Here is a 13,000-nt window from a genome sequence, read left to right on the forward strand (position 1 = left end):
GAGAATTTTTTATGACTCGAGTAGGAACTTCTTTTCTTACTGTACATAGCAACAGAGGAAAACACAGATCAACCATCAGTCATAGGGCAGAGTCAAGGGCTGATGTAACCTTTCAGAAGGAAATCTGGGGCTTGTGAAATCTAAATGATCTAGAATCTCTTTCCAATTAACTATACGTTGAGCAATGGCTTACCAAAGCCTGCACTACAACCAATTGCTCCATCTCTGAGTCCAATTCAGTGCTAAAGAATTCGCTGCCTTAAACACTTTCCTCCAGCAGATGAGAACACTGCGACAGAGACGGAACCAAAGCTATCAATAACGCACGACTGCTTCCTGATAAGCTTATGACATGTATTTTGTCATCTAATTTTCATAATTACCCCATGGTTTTGATGAAAGAAAAATCAAGGACACTGTGGCAGGACAACTCGTCCCAATCCCCACAAGCTAGCAAGCAGCTCAAGTAAAACCTGAAATTGGATCTAATTCAAACATCTCTTCACTGTGGCTCTCGGCGCTGCATCTGACACATAAGTAGGTACTTAGTAAAAACTGGTGGCCAGGGGCTGGGGAGATGGCTCAGTGGGTAAAGTGCTTTCTGTGTAAGCCTGAGGACGCAGCCACATAAAGAGCTGGTGTGTGTCTGTAACTCCAGCACTGGAGCGTGGAGGGGTAGGGGTGGGGTGGGGAGGCAGAGACAAAAGGATCCTGGGAGCTTCCTGACCAGTCAGTCTACCTGAAATACTGATCGCCAGGTTCAGTGAGAAACCGTCTCAATCAGTAATGGTGGAAAGGCATAGAGGAAGTTATCTAATGTTAACCAATGGCCTCCACACACACACACACACACACACACACACACGCAGGCACGCACGCACGCACGCACGCACAAATTAGTAGCAAAATGAGTAAACTGGCTACAATAAATATGTAGATTCTAAGATTAGGCCAATCACATACGCCCATAATGAACTTCATTCTTCTCCTAAATTGGTTAAATATCCCTCAGCCATTTAATATAATGGAAACAGGCATTATAATCAAACAACATCACAGGATCGATATTTGCTGCGAAGGAATAAATGACTCTGACTTGCCTTGACATTTGCCAAAACCAGCTCTGCTTTTGCACTTAGTAATCAGCACGAGAAGCCACTCTGTTCTACAGAAGTATTCGTGTTTTCCCCTTCCATGCAAAACACAGCAAAGGTTTAAAAATATTTTATTTTTATTATTTTTATTTTATGTGTATGAGTGTATTGCCTGCGTGATGGAAGTGCACCCGTGTTGTGAGATGCCTGCGGAGGTCTGAAGAGGGCGTTAGATCCTCTGGAACGGGAGTTACAGACAGTTGTTAGCCGCATGTGGGTGCTGAGAATCAAACCTGGGTCTTCTGCAAGAGCAGCCATCTTAGCCCCTGTGCCATCTCTCCAGCCTTCATAAAAGGATTTTTTTTTTTAAAGCATGGCCATTATAATTATGAGACTCTAGTTTTTCAGTCTCACTGAGAATTTGGCTTGTAGTTTGCAATTAATGGGCAACATTTACATAAAGTGATATAATCTAAAAGAATGGTGTGCATAGTTCTGCCACTATCTTACGAAAAATTCAAAGTTCTCAGATACGCAGAGTTCAGGCCCCTCTTTGCTCTTCCACTTCACGTAAGCGGTCTGCTTTTTAAACAACTATGCATAATTCTGCAGCAGGTTCGTGGGATTCTGCGCCCCCTGCTGGCCACCAATGGAAGCTGCCTGGGTTGAAAATTCTGCTGGCTGTAGTTCAAGCAAGAAAACAGGTTTATGCTGGTTGGAAAGAATGCTTTTGGCATTTGAAAATTAACCCTTCAATAATGGGATGGGGCTCAGTAATATTTTTTGGTAACTGAGGATGGGAATCAGATCACCGAAAATATATGAAGAACATGACATGAACTGGGGTTAGGGGCGATGTGAGGGACCCCAGGGCATAGCTTTATTTCAGTATCTTTCTTTCTATGACCCTGAGCAAATTTCAACCTCTACTGGCCCTCTGTTGCACTCACTGTTACCTCCAATTTTGAAATACTATGACTCTAATGTGTACTTAATTGACGTCTCTTCCCTGAAGGGACCTATAATTGAGTTGATGATACCAGACACACTATCATAAACCAATTAGAGAATCTAAGTGTTGGAAGGCCCTTCATGGAAGAGGGAAACCTGAAGCGACCTGTGGAGAGGTGAGGAGTGGGGGAGCATTCCTCTCTGCTGTCTGTATTGGGAGTTCTGAATAATGCCCACCTCACTGACTACGTTGGACTTTTGATCATGTTGCAACATTTTGGAGATTATGATTCAACCAGTGAACTATCTAAGATGTGTGAGGATGCTCTCTGGCCTCTCATTCCCACTTCATGTGATGTTAACAGGCCCCAAATCCTGGTATGTAAAACAGCACAGCTATTTGCTTTACTAAATTGTTTTTATTTTTTTCTTCTTCTAAATTTCATTCTGTTCTTCGTGCAAACTGTGAACCTTCAGTGACCCTGCAAGTCTATTACAATCCTGTCTATTCAGGTCATAATTTGAATGAAGTCTCTTATCAGTGCAGCAACTTGTCTTTTGAATGACAATGGCTACTGCAAAAGATATAAAATACTTAGGAAAGAAAAGCTAAAAGGATGCTTGATGAAATTAGCTATTAGTCTCTGCTCTTGTAGAAAATGGCATATTATACACAATCAATAATAATGTACAACTCATTTCCATGTCTTACTGACTATAGGGCATGACTGTCACTATTATTATTGCTATCAATACATATTACTTCAGTATTGCTATTGAAGAAATTCAATGATAGATGGATCTTCAATAAGTTAGCAAGCACTGCATGTAAAAATGGGAAATTCAGGGCCCTGTGAATAGGTAGTACTCAATGAATGAAAGTCTGTGGTGATAGGATGTTCCTCCAACCTAGTGACAGTTTTCCTACAACTGTGGCAATTATTTTTCGGATTCCACTATTTTTCTTCTTGAAAGTGAAAAAGCAAATCTTGCAGGCTGCAACAGTAAGATTTAAGATACTGAAACTGGCCAGGTAGTGGTGCATGCTTTTAATCCCAGCACTCGGGAGGCAGAGGCAGGCAGATCTCTGTGTCTCTGTGAGACGGAGGCTAGTCTGGTCTTCATAGTGAGTTGTGGAGGCTACAGGGAGACTCTGTCTCACAAAACCAAAAAAAAAATTTAAAAAAGAAAAGATTTAAGATACTGAAGAATGAGTCAAGGATAGATGAGATCTAGCCCAGGGGTGAGGTTCATGAGTAATCAAACACTAATGAAACTCCTGCCCACCAAGGTACAAGAGGAAGAGCAGGTAGTGGGTGCTGCTGGCTTCATGTGCAGGGAGGGGACCAAGTTTCTAGTCCTTCAAAGCCCTGTTGAGAGAGATCCTAAGCCTTTCTAAACTTAGTAGAAAGTAAGTTCTCCACTTAGTAAAGTCACAAACCCCTTAACTCCCAAGACATGACACTATCAGTTTTTCCTTGTGTTTAAGTTGTCCACATACAAGTCTGATCTCTATTAGTAGAACTGCCAAGGTTAACTTGAAAGTTTAAAATTAGCTCTTTACCTCTAGACACCTTTTTCGGAAGGGGAACTCAAGATATATTAGTGCAATTGGGGGCTGGAGAGATGCTCAGCGGTTAAGAGCACTGGCTGCTCTTGCAGAGGACCTGGGCTTTGTTCCCAACACCCTCACGGCAGCTAACAGCAGTTCTTAACTCCAGTTTAGGGGAATTTGACGCCCTCTTTTGACCTTTGCAGGCATGCACAATATGGACACACATACATACAGGCAATACACTAATACATATAAAATACAATAAAAAATATTAAAAAGATATATTAGTGGGATATATGATTAAATGCACAAAATAGGGTTCTGTCATAACAACGTGGTAAAACATGCATGGGAATCTTGAAGGCAAATCCTGAAATTGTCTAAGATTATCCTGTTATCAATTAGTATAAATACTGATCCCAGGGCTGGAGAGGTGAGCAATGTTCCTGCCATATAAGCACGAGGACCAGAGTTTTGATCCCTAGAGCTCATGTGCAAGCTGAAGGATGTGGCAGCCTGTGACAGGGTGTCCCTGGAACAAGCTGGCTAGTCAGACCAGCCAAAACAGCAAACTCCGAGTTCAATGAGAAACCTGGTTCAATATCTAAGGAGAGTGATCAAGAAAGACACCAATTATCAACTTTGGGCCTCCACACGCATGCACACACATGTGCTCATGCACCTGCCCACACATGTGCATCTGCTCATATATACAAACGTGCACACACACAAGCACAGGCACACATATCTATATCTATATATCTATATCTATATATATCAAAAATGCCTTAGAAATGTTGATCCTTTGAGTTGTGCACTGTAGAATACAAGCCCTGCTAATAACAGGAAACCTTTGCAGGGGCATTCAACCTTCTGACATTGTGATTTGATGGGTTCACAAATGTGTTGGACAACCTTCATGGTGATCCTGAGCCACAGGTTGGACATACCTGAAGCCTTCCCTTTGCTGGGAGTGTTCGCAGATACCCAGTCCACAGCATGCATGTGGTTTGGAGAGAAGGCTCCGCAGTTAAGAGCACTGACTGCTTTTGCAGAGGACTGGGGTTTGAATCCCAGCACTCACATGGTGGCTAACAACTGTCCATAACTCCAGTTTCAGGGGATCTGATGCCTTCTTCTGACTTCTGCAGGCATTGCATGACACAGGTGCACTTACACACATACAGGCAATACATTCATATACACAGAATAAAAATAATAAATAAAATATTTTTTTAAAAAACAGATAAGGGAACACTCAACAATGAGAGTCTATTAAGCTTAATTAATGCACTGCTTTAGCGCACTTCCCAATAGTCGCTATCTGCCTGGGGTTACTACTGTGCAGTCCCTTTGCTTCCTCATCTCAGAAGCCCACGTGGCTGGAGGCACACACTCTTTTTTGCTCAGTTTTATCCTGAAACAAAACCCAACAATGAAATTCACCAGGCTGAGCTAAATTTGAATTATAATTAGGGCAACATTCTCCATCTTTTGGAAGTTTTGCTCTCAGGGTCCTCCATCTCCATGAACAATGGAAGAAAATGAGCCTCAATGGTACCAACTTCAGCATCTCTCCAGGCGCAAGTAAATCCCACCTACATCCTAAGAGGCCCAATGGATATGTAAAATCCAAACCCAATTAATACCATCAAAATAAAAGCCTTTGATGTACAAAGCTTCAAACTTCAATTTCTTTGTCTCCTCTCCTCCTGCCACACATGCAGGAACACACACACACACACACACACACACACACACACACACACAGTGTAGTAAATTTCCAGATTTCCCAAAGGTCACGAGTTTGGCAGTGGGATGATGACACCCCAGAGGGGACAGCCCCCCATGAGAGAGTTTGTGCCTCTGTCATTCCATGGGGCTGGCTTCTCTTTGGGGAGCTATCGGCGTCATGAAAGTGGATGATGGTAGGACGCAGAGGAAAGTGCATTCTCTGGGGAGCTGGTGGCTCTCTCCAGAAACCTGCAACCAGGTGTTGAGAGGCACCGAGCCAGACTCCCTGGCATCAAGATGCCACCCTGGGGACAGTCGGTAGAGAGAAGCCCCGTGGCTCTCTAACAGTAGAGACAGGGTTTCTGCCTATGCGCAGAGTAAGAAGCATCCAGATCCCTAACCCAAACCATCTTAGACAAGAAGACCAGGGGTGGCAAGCAGCACTTGCCAGAACATTCTGTATAAATGCAGCAATCATTACGCTATGTGTTTTCTATTTAATCCTCATGCCACCCCACAAGCAGAAATGATTACTTCATTTAGAGGCAAAGTGAAGCTTTAAAAAAAAAAACTTTCTTAAAATGATAGATACATTATGGATGCGGGACTCAAACTCAGGCCTGTCTGGTTTTTAACCCATTCTCAGCACAGGTCACAGCATTTTCCCAGATGGTTTTAGGCATGAAGACAGCTAGTCAACTTAGGCTTCAGACCCACCCTTTGTGTGGGCTAGATCATGCACCTTAGCTTGACTCTTGAGTACCGTGTCTATAACATGAAAAGGATCATTTCCAGAAGCCTGTCTAGCAGCGACCTAGCAGAGATGCTGTATGCATAAAATGATCTACAAATATGAATGTGTTGTGAGAGGATAAATAAATTAATGAGTGAAAGTTAAAGCTGGCACACTCATTCAGGGACTAAACAATGTTGGCTTTTTCCATCACTAAAATCCTGTAGCCAATCAAGAAAACTAACTTTAAAATGTTTTTATTGAGTCCAGAATTTCATACAATGTATTTTGATCATATTTAGACTTTCTCCCCCCTCTCTACCCCTCCCACTACCCTTCCCTCTTTGACTTCATGTCCTCCGTTATTATGTGTCCTTTACTTTTGTTTTTTTAAAGGCCTATAGAATCCAATCTGCTTCCCAAGGGTTCCTGGGTGTGTGTCCATCCTCTGGAGTCTGTTTAACCTACCAGGTGTCACACCAATGAGGAAACTGACTTCCTCTCTCTCAGAATCCATCAGTTGTCAATGGATCCTCAGCTAGGGCTGGGCTTCCTGCCCACCTCCCCCATGTATGCTGGGCCCTGTCTGGCTTGGGTTTGCTCAGCTCTTGTGCATACTGTCATAGATGTTGTGAGTTCATATGTGTAACTAACCTGTGGTGTCCAGACAACATATCAAGAAAACTAACTTTCATATCAGCAACGTTTTGGCTGTTACGGTTCATAGTTCTCAAGGTCCTAGTTCAACACCAAGGGCCCCAAGAACTTAGGCCTAAGGTGACAGTGGCACATGGTAGTGGCACGTGGTAGTATAAACTTATATCACAAGCCAGGAAACAGAGAAAGAAGAGATTAGGTTTCCCTGTTCCCCTTCAACGGCATACCCACAATGCTCCTGGACCCTCTGTTGTACCAGGGCTATCCTCTAAGCCATCATCTTCATGACTTCCTGAAGCTACCCCTGCTTGTAACAAGCCATAGCTGGGCTTGTTGACTGTGACATTCCTCATAGAATGTGAGGTCAAAGAGACCTTCAGCTGATTGTGCAGTCTCTCCTCCCAACCAGTACACAATTCTGCCCAGATGGCATGTGGCCTGGGGGGTCTTGGGGAGGGTCTAGAGTATACATTCTTGGAAAGAGTAGGGGAAGGAGGCTGCGTCTATGTGGCCATGGTGAAACTATCAACCATGTGAAGTAAAGACTTTTCAGTGTGGCTGCTTTCGGGCCACCCACATGCCTGTGAATAGTCCTTCACTCATACTCTGTAATTATATAAGCTCAGCAAACTCATTGGTTCCCCAGGAAGAACTATGGGGGCTGAACTTTAGTTTGTCACTGGAACCTTATGAGGAGCGGGTAGATGTTGCATAGTTTCTCCCTAACCCCCGCCAGGAAGAAAATTCTTGCAGCAACCTCCCATTAGGCCCTATTTCTGACTGGTCTCACCACCTCCTAACACTACCTCTTAACTGTGACAAAGCCTTCAATACATAGAGCTCTGGGGGACACACCTCCAAGCCGGTATCCATACTGACACTGAATCAGCAGTGTTGGCCTTGCAAAAGCAGTGTATGGGACCACTAAGTTTTGAGCTATGTGACACAATAATTTGGTGTCTAGAGAAAAAGCCTTTGTGTGGGGTGGTGGTCTGGGCCCACCTAATAAACTGATAATTTCTACTCTTCCTTGAGCTCAGTCTGAAGCCAAACTTTCCTTTGGAAAGATCTAGTTCAAGGGAACAGATATGGAAGAGGAGGCTATTTGGGCCAATAAGAGGTGCTTTACACGCCTATAATGCATTTCTAAAAATGAAACGCATTCTCAAATCAGAAAGTAAGGGAAAAGCAAACATTGCTGCACTTGGAGTTTTGAAAATAAAACATGGATTGTTTGTAGAAAAGATGCCTAATTTGGGAGATAAGAAGGGAATTTCTTTCTCAGCCTAAAGGAGCTAATTAAAAAGTGAGGAGGCAGTGATTATACTTAGAGGTAGCCAGCAGGCCCTTCCCCTTCCATAGTACAGATAGCCCTCGCTTACACAAAGTGTTAGACACTTGGTATGTAAATACATTTCTGTCCTTCTCCATCTCTTATGGTTCAGAGACTCCAGTCAGTCCCGTGGGATCTTGTCTAACTGAGGTGACAAAACACCATGCCATCAGCTCAATGATGAGATGCCATGTCACTGACTGGTCGCTATTAAAGCCCACCCAGACCTGCTTTGCTATGGTCCTTGTAGCTCCTCAGGGCTGGCCTTCACTCTCTCCACTCAGAATATACTTCAAGCTATTATAAGGAAGCTAAAGATAAAACAGTGTTTGCATAATGAAACACTAATCCCCACAGTGTGACGCCCACAACACAAATGAACACTAGACAGAAGATAACCAAATGTCTAGACTTATTCAAACCTGTTTTGCGTAGTTCAAATTTGTACTCGTCGCTCTGCTTCCTCAGCTTATGAAGCAGAAACTGACTTGAACACACACACACACACACACACACACCCCTGAACAACAAAAAGCTAACCCACTGCAACTCCCTTACCCAGATCTTTCTGAGCACAGTAAATGCTTTCGAAAAATATTCAGAGTCAGAAGCATCCTTGAGAAAGGCTTTTGTTCTTTTAATTCAATATATTGGTGGACTAGAATTTTTCTAATCAAACCTATTTTATAACCTTTAGAGATTAAGTTACTAAGATTGTATAATTTAAGGATCTGTGAATTTGTCTTTGGTACAATGGGCTGAAAGCATAGCTGTGTGATCCTGGAACAAACAGCTATAACTAGCTGAGTATACATAATGGCCCTTCATGTCCACAGGTCCTACCGCTGTAGATTCCCCAACCACAGATTTGACCAATTACAGCTCAAAAGTATTCTGGGAAAAAAGTTCCAGAATGTTCCCAAAACAACAACAACAAAACTTGTATTTTCCATCTATTGAGCACTGCACTGAATCCACATGGAGGAAGTGATGTGTAGACATTATTACTAGGCATTGTAAGTAACCTAGAGAAGACTTAAAGTATATGAGTAGATAGTTGTAGGTTACATGCTAGAATGTCATCTTATTTAAGGGACCAAGCAACCTCAGTTTGGTACTTAAGAGGTGGTCATGCAGCCTATCACCTGATTGTCAGGGGCAACTGTTTCTCCACGTCAGGCTTTGCACACAAGACTGGAACATAACCTCTTTTAATTTCTACGGCAAGTCTCTGATTATTCAGTTTCTAGCTATTAAGCTAACTATGTCCTGTGGAACCTTGGTTTCTATAATAGGTAACAATTTTAAAACCTAAGGGATTAAATAAAAGGATGGCCAATTAATATCAAACAGTGAAATAAAAATTGGTCACTATTTCACCAATGAGCAAATATTTCATCAATTACCATTATTCCATGGAAACTGTTATTCAGATGGGAATCTGAACTTGGTAGACAGTAAGGACGGACGCTGTGGAGTCAGGATTCCCCAGTCAGTCTTGCCCTATGCTTGGACTCCTCCCAGCCGACCTTGGGAAAGCCTGCGGACACCACACATGCCAGTCTGATGTACCTGAGGTCTGCTTGGTGAAGAAACTGAAGGGACATTTTTATTGCTGAGAAACTTTAGTTACAACGAAGCAAATGTCCCCATCTCATTTGCCCTGCAGTAGCCTGGGCCCTTCCCCCTCCACGTGTGAGGGCTCCCTCCCCACACTTCCGCTGGAGGTGAAAATGATCTCAAGGCAGGAAAATGGAGAGAAAATATTTAACTTCTTTCTCCCCCTCCCTTCAAACTGAGTGGGAGGAAACTGTAGGAGGGAAGGCAAAAACGGTCACAGAAAAATGTTTAATTTATTAGTGTAAGCATCAGCTGTCTGCATCGGCCCCCTTGCCTGCAGTGTGCCTGATAACCAGTGCTGGCTATCTTGTTTCTGTTAAAAATGCTGATGAACTAAAAAGTTTAAGTCAATAGTTTATATTGATTTTATTATAGGGAGGACCTGAAGTAACACAACTTTTTTTAAAAGAAGGACCTCCTAGTTTCATGCAAAATGACTTCTTTCTAAAAAAAATCTAAATCAGATTTTTACTAGCTCAGTAATTAATACTATATTACACATCTACTCTCCCTTGTATCTCATCCCTGGGACCTTTTACGGAGAAAGCTTTGCTGTAACCATAGGACAGGCAGTAGGGAAATCCAGAAAATATAAAATATATATAAAATCTATAAACTGTAAGAACAATGTTGTGGGTGAATCTAATAAGAAAATCTGTAAAAAAAGAAACTCAGCCTAGCATATGTTAAATATACATAAATGTCACCTCTCATTATTAATCCTTTTAGCTCATGAACTTCTATCTAATGGGAATTATTTTATAAAGACACTTCCAACTTCCTTGTACATTTAAGTAATTCTAGTATGTACTCTGAGCCTTCTTAAACCATCCCATTTCACTGAGCTTTATTTGAGATTCTTACTCTTTCCCCTGCAGACAGCTTTGCATACATACACCTGAATTCCTCTGGTAGATTTTTAATCTTTAGGACCGAGAAATCCCTTTTCACTGGTTACCAGATATCCATAGAATGTGGCTTACATCTCACATAATCGTGCTTTTAATTAGGATTTGTGGAACAAACACACAAATGTTCAAGTGAATAAATAAATATATGATAGAATAAATCTCAGGAGTCTAAAAGCTGAGATATAACAGATACCTGTTCTACCTGTTTGAAGTGTGTGTGTGTGTGTGTGTGTGTGTGTGTGCGCGCGCGCGCGACATATTATATCTTACTAAGTATGCTTATAAAAGTGTTTCCCTATTTTTTCAGACATCCTTGATGTTATTTATCTCTTCTTCCTTTCTTTCCTTCTGTATTACCCTCCCTCCCCTCTCCCCAGTTAAAGCCACCCCCCCGTATTTCCTATTTTCCTCTTGATAGCACCTGTGTCCTACTATCCCCCTCTCTAGAACCCCCTCCCCATGGTCCCTTTCTACTTTTCTGACTTCTGCAATTACTGAAGGTTATGTACTCAACTTCTAAAGATTCAGAGCTGGGATCCACAAATAAGAGAAAACATGCAATATTTTGTCTTTCTGGGTCTGGGTTACTTCACTCATATATATAAAATAAAAATAAATATTCCTGTTTTTCATTTTACTTTTGTTTCTAAAATACATTATTGAGCGCGCGCGCGCGCGCGTGTGCGCACGGACAGGAATCAAATCCAGGGCCTTGTGTGATCTAGGTAAGCACTCAGTCATGGAGCTATATACCCAGCCCTCACAATAGTTAATCTTTTGCCATTTTCCCATGAAATGAATACTTAGTGTTCCTTGTATAAGGCCCAAATTAATTCTCTATGATATACAATCTTTTTTAAAATAAAAGGTGATTGTTGGAAGTTCATCTCATCTTGATTGATCTGTCACTAACAGAGGTCTATGAACCAAAGTGAGGTTCCATCCTGCAGCATTCAGACAGATCACATGGCATCAATGGATCCTAGAGGCAAGGGAAACACCAAGAACAATTAGAAGCTGCAGTGCTTAAAGGAAGCCTGGAGAGGAAGGTATCTCACTACTTGTGTACCTCAACAAGTGGGGAAAGAGAACCAGCGTTTTATGGGGATGTTCTTTTGTGCAGCTCATCAATATGAAAGCCAGTTACCAAACAATGGATGGATATTACCCAGAGTGAAGAAGAAATCCGATTTGTTCTCAGAGAAGGCTCATCAGAAATGATCAACATCTGGGCCTCAAGGGCTATTATACCTCATACAACAGAACCCGGTGCAAGGGCCGGAACTATACAACTTTGTCAAAATCCCTGCTGCCTGGGAGCCTACGTGTCAACCCCAGCACGGTCAGCATGTTAGGATGAAGAAGTTAGAGGAACTGCTCATTTTATGCAGCATTTAAGGGGTAGACTGTCATTTTTTGGCCTAGATGGCCATGATCCAAGAATCTTTCTGGTACAGAGAGACCAGGATAGAGGATGCAGGACAACTTAGCAGCCATGCAACATATTACCTGGTGCCTTACAGGATACAGGGCTACAGCCTGCAGACTACAACACAAAGGCACTCTGGTAGACAGCCTGGTTACAACAGTTGGTCAGTCCTCACTAGTGGCCTGAGGGTAGTGCAGCTCACCAGAGGCTGGTGTTTCTCCACACTGTGTTAGGATGCTCTCCACTGTCTTTATTCCCACAGTGTGAAGGCAGGGACAGAGATGGTGGTAGGACTCTGTCACAGGGACCTATAAACAGGATGGCAACTTTTGTTTTTTTTGACAGTATCTCATTTAGGCCAGGCTGAGCCTGAATTCTTTATATATTTGAGAGTGGTCTTGAACTTCTGATCCTCTTACCACTATCTCCCCAATGCTGAGATTGCAGGCATGTGCCACCAGGTTTACACAGCCCTTTCAATAGGGCTTAGCACATGCAAGGCACAGCCAACTGAGCTGCATCCCTAGCCTGAAGACAGCAACTTCCTAAATAAAATCTAAAATGTAGTCACTGTTTCACTTATGAAATTGAAGATAGAGGAACCCACAAGATGGTTCAGTGGGTAAGGGTGTTTGCTGCCAAGACTGACAAACTGAGTTTGAGTCCCCGGGACCTGTATAGTGGAAGGAGAGTACCAATACCCACAAGTTGTATTTTGACTGCCAGAGGCATACTGTGGCATGTGCACACCCGCAAATAAATGCACAGAGAATAAATAAATGCAATTTAATGAAAAAAAAAAACAGACTGAGGACGGAGGGAGGACACAACTCATTAGAAAGGCTCAGTTACTATATAATACAGAGTATCAGAAGGATCGTCTTGGATGTGATGCTGATGTTCTGAGTGTGTCTACACGGCTTGAAGAGAGCCCAACTTCCAGAAATGATCACATTACTCTGCCTAAAATGGATAAAAGTCAG

General features: G+C 42.5%; 1 protein-coding gene across 8 annotated transcripts in view; it reads right to left on the reverse strand.

The window, feature by feature from the left end:
- Atxn1 (ataxin 1) overlaps positions 1-13,000 on the reverse strand; it is a 470,135-nt gene that overhangs the window by 101,654 nt on the left and 355,481 nt on the right. The window contains exon 7 of one of the 8 annotated variants that reach the window (XR_003851710.1): positions 12,870-12,980. The exons of the other annotated variants lie outside the window; for them this stretch is intronic. The gene's annotated coding sequence lies outside the window, so the exon portion shown is untranslated. Of the gene's footprint in view, positions 1-12,869; positions 12,981-13,000 lie in introns of those variants that run through there. 8 annotated transcript variants of the gene reach the window in all.

The sequence above is a fragment of the Nannospalax galili genome, unplaced genomic scaffold, assembly GCF_000622305.1.
Source record: "Nannospalax galili isolate Female #2095 unplaced genomic scaffold, S.galili_v1.0 scaffold923, whole genome shotgun sequence".
Lineage (NCBI taxonomy): Eukaryota > Metazoa > Chordata > Mammalia > Rodentia > Spalacidae > Nannospalax > Nannospalax galili.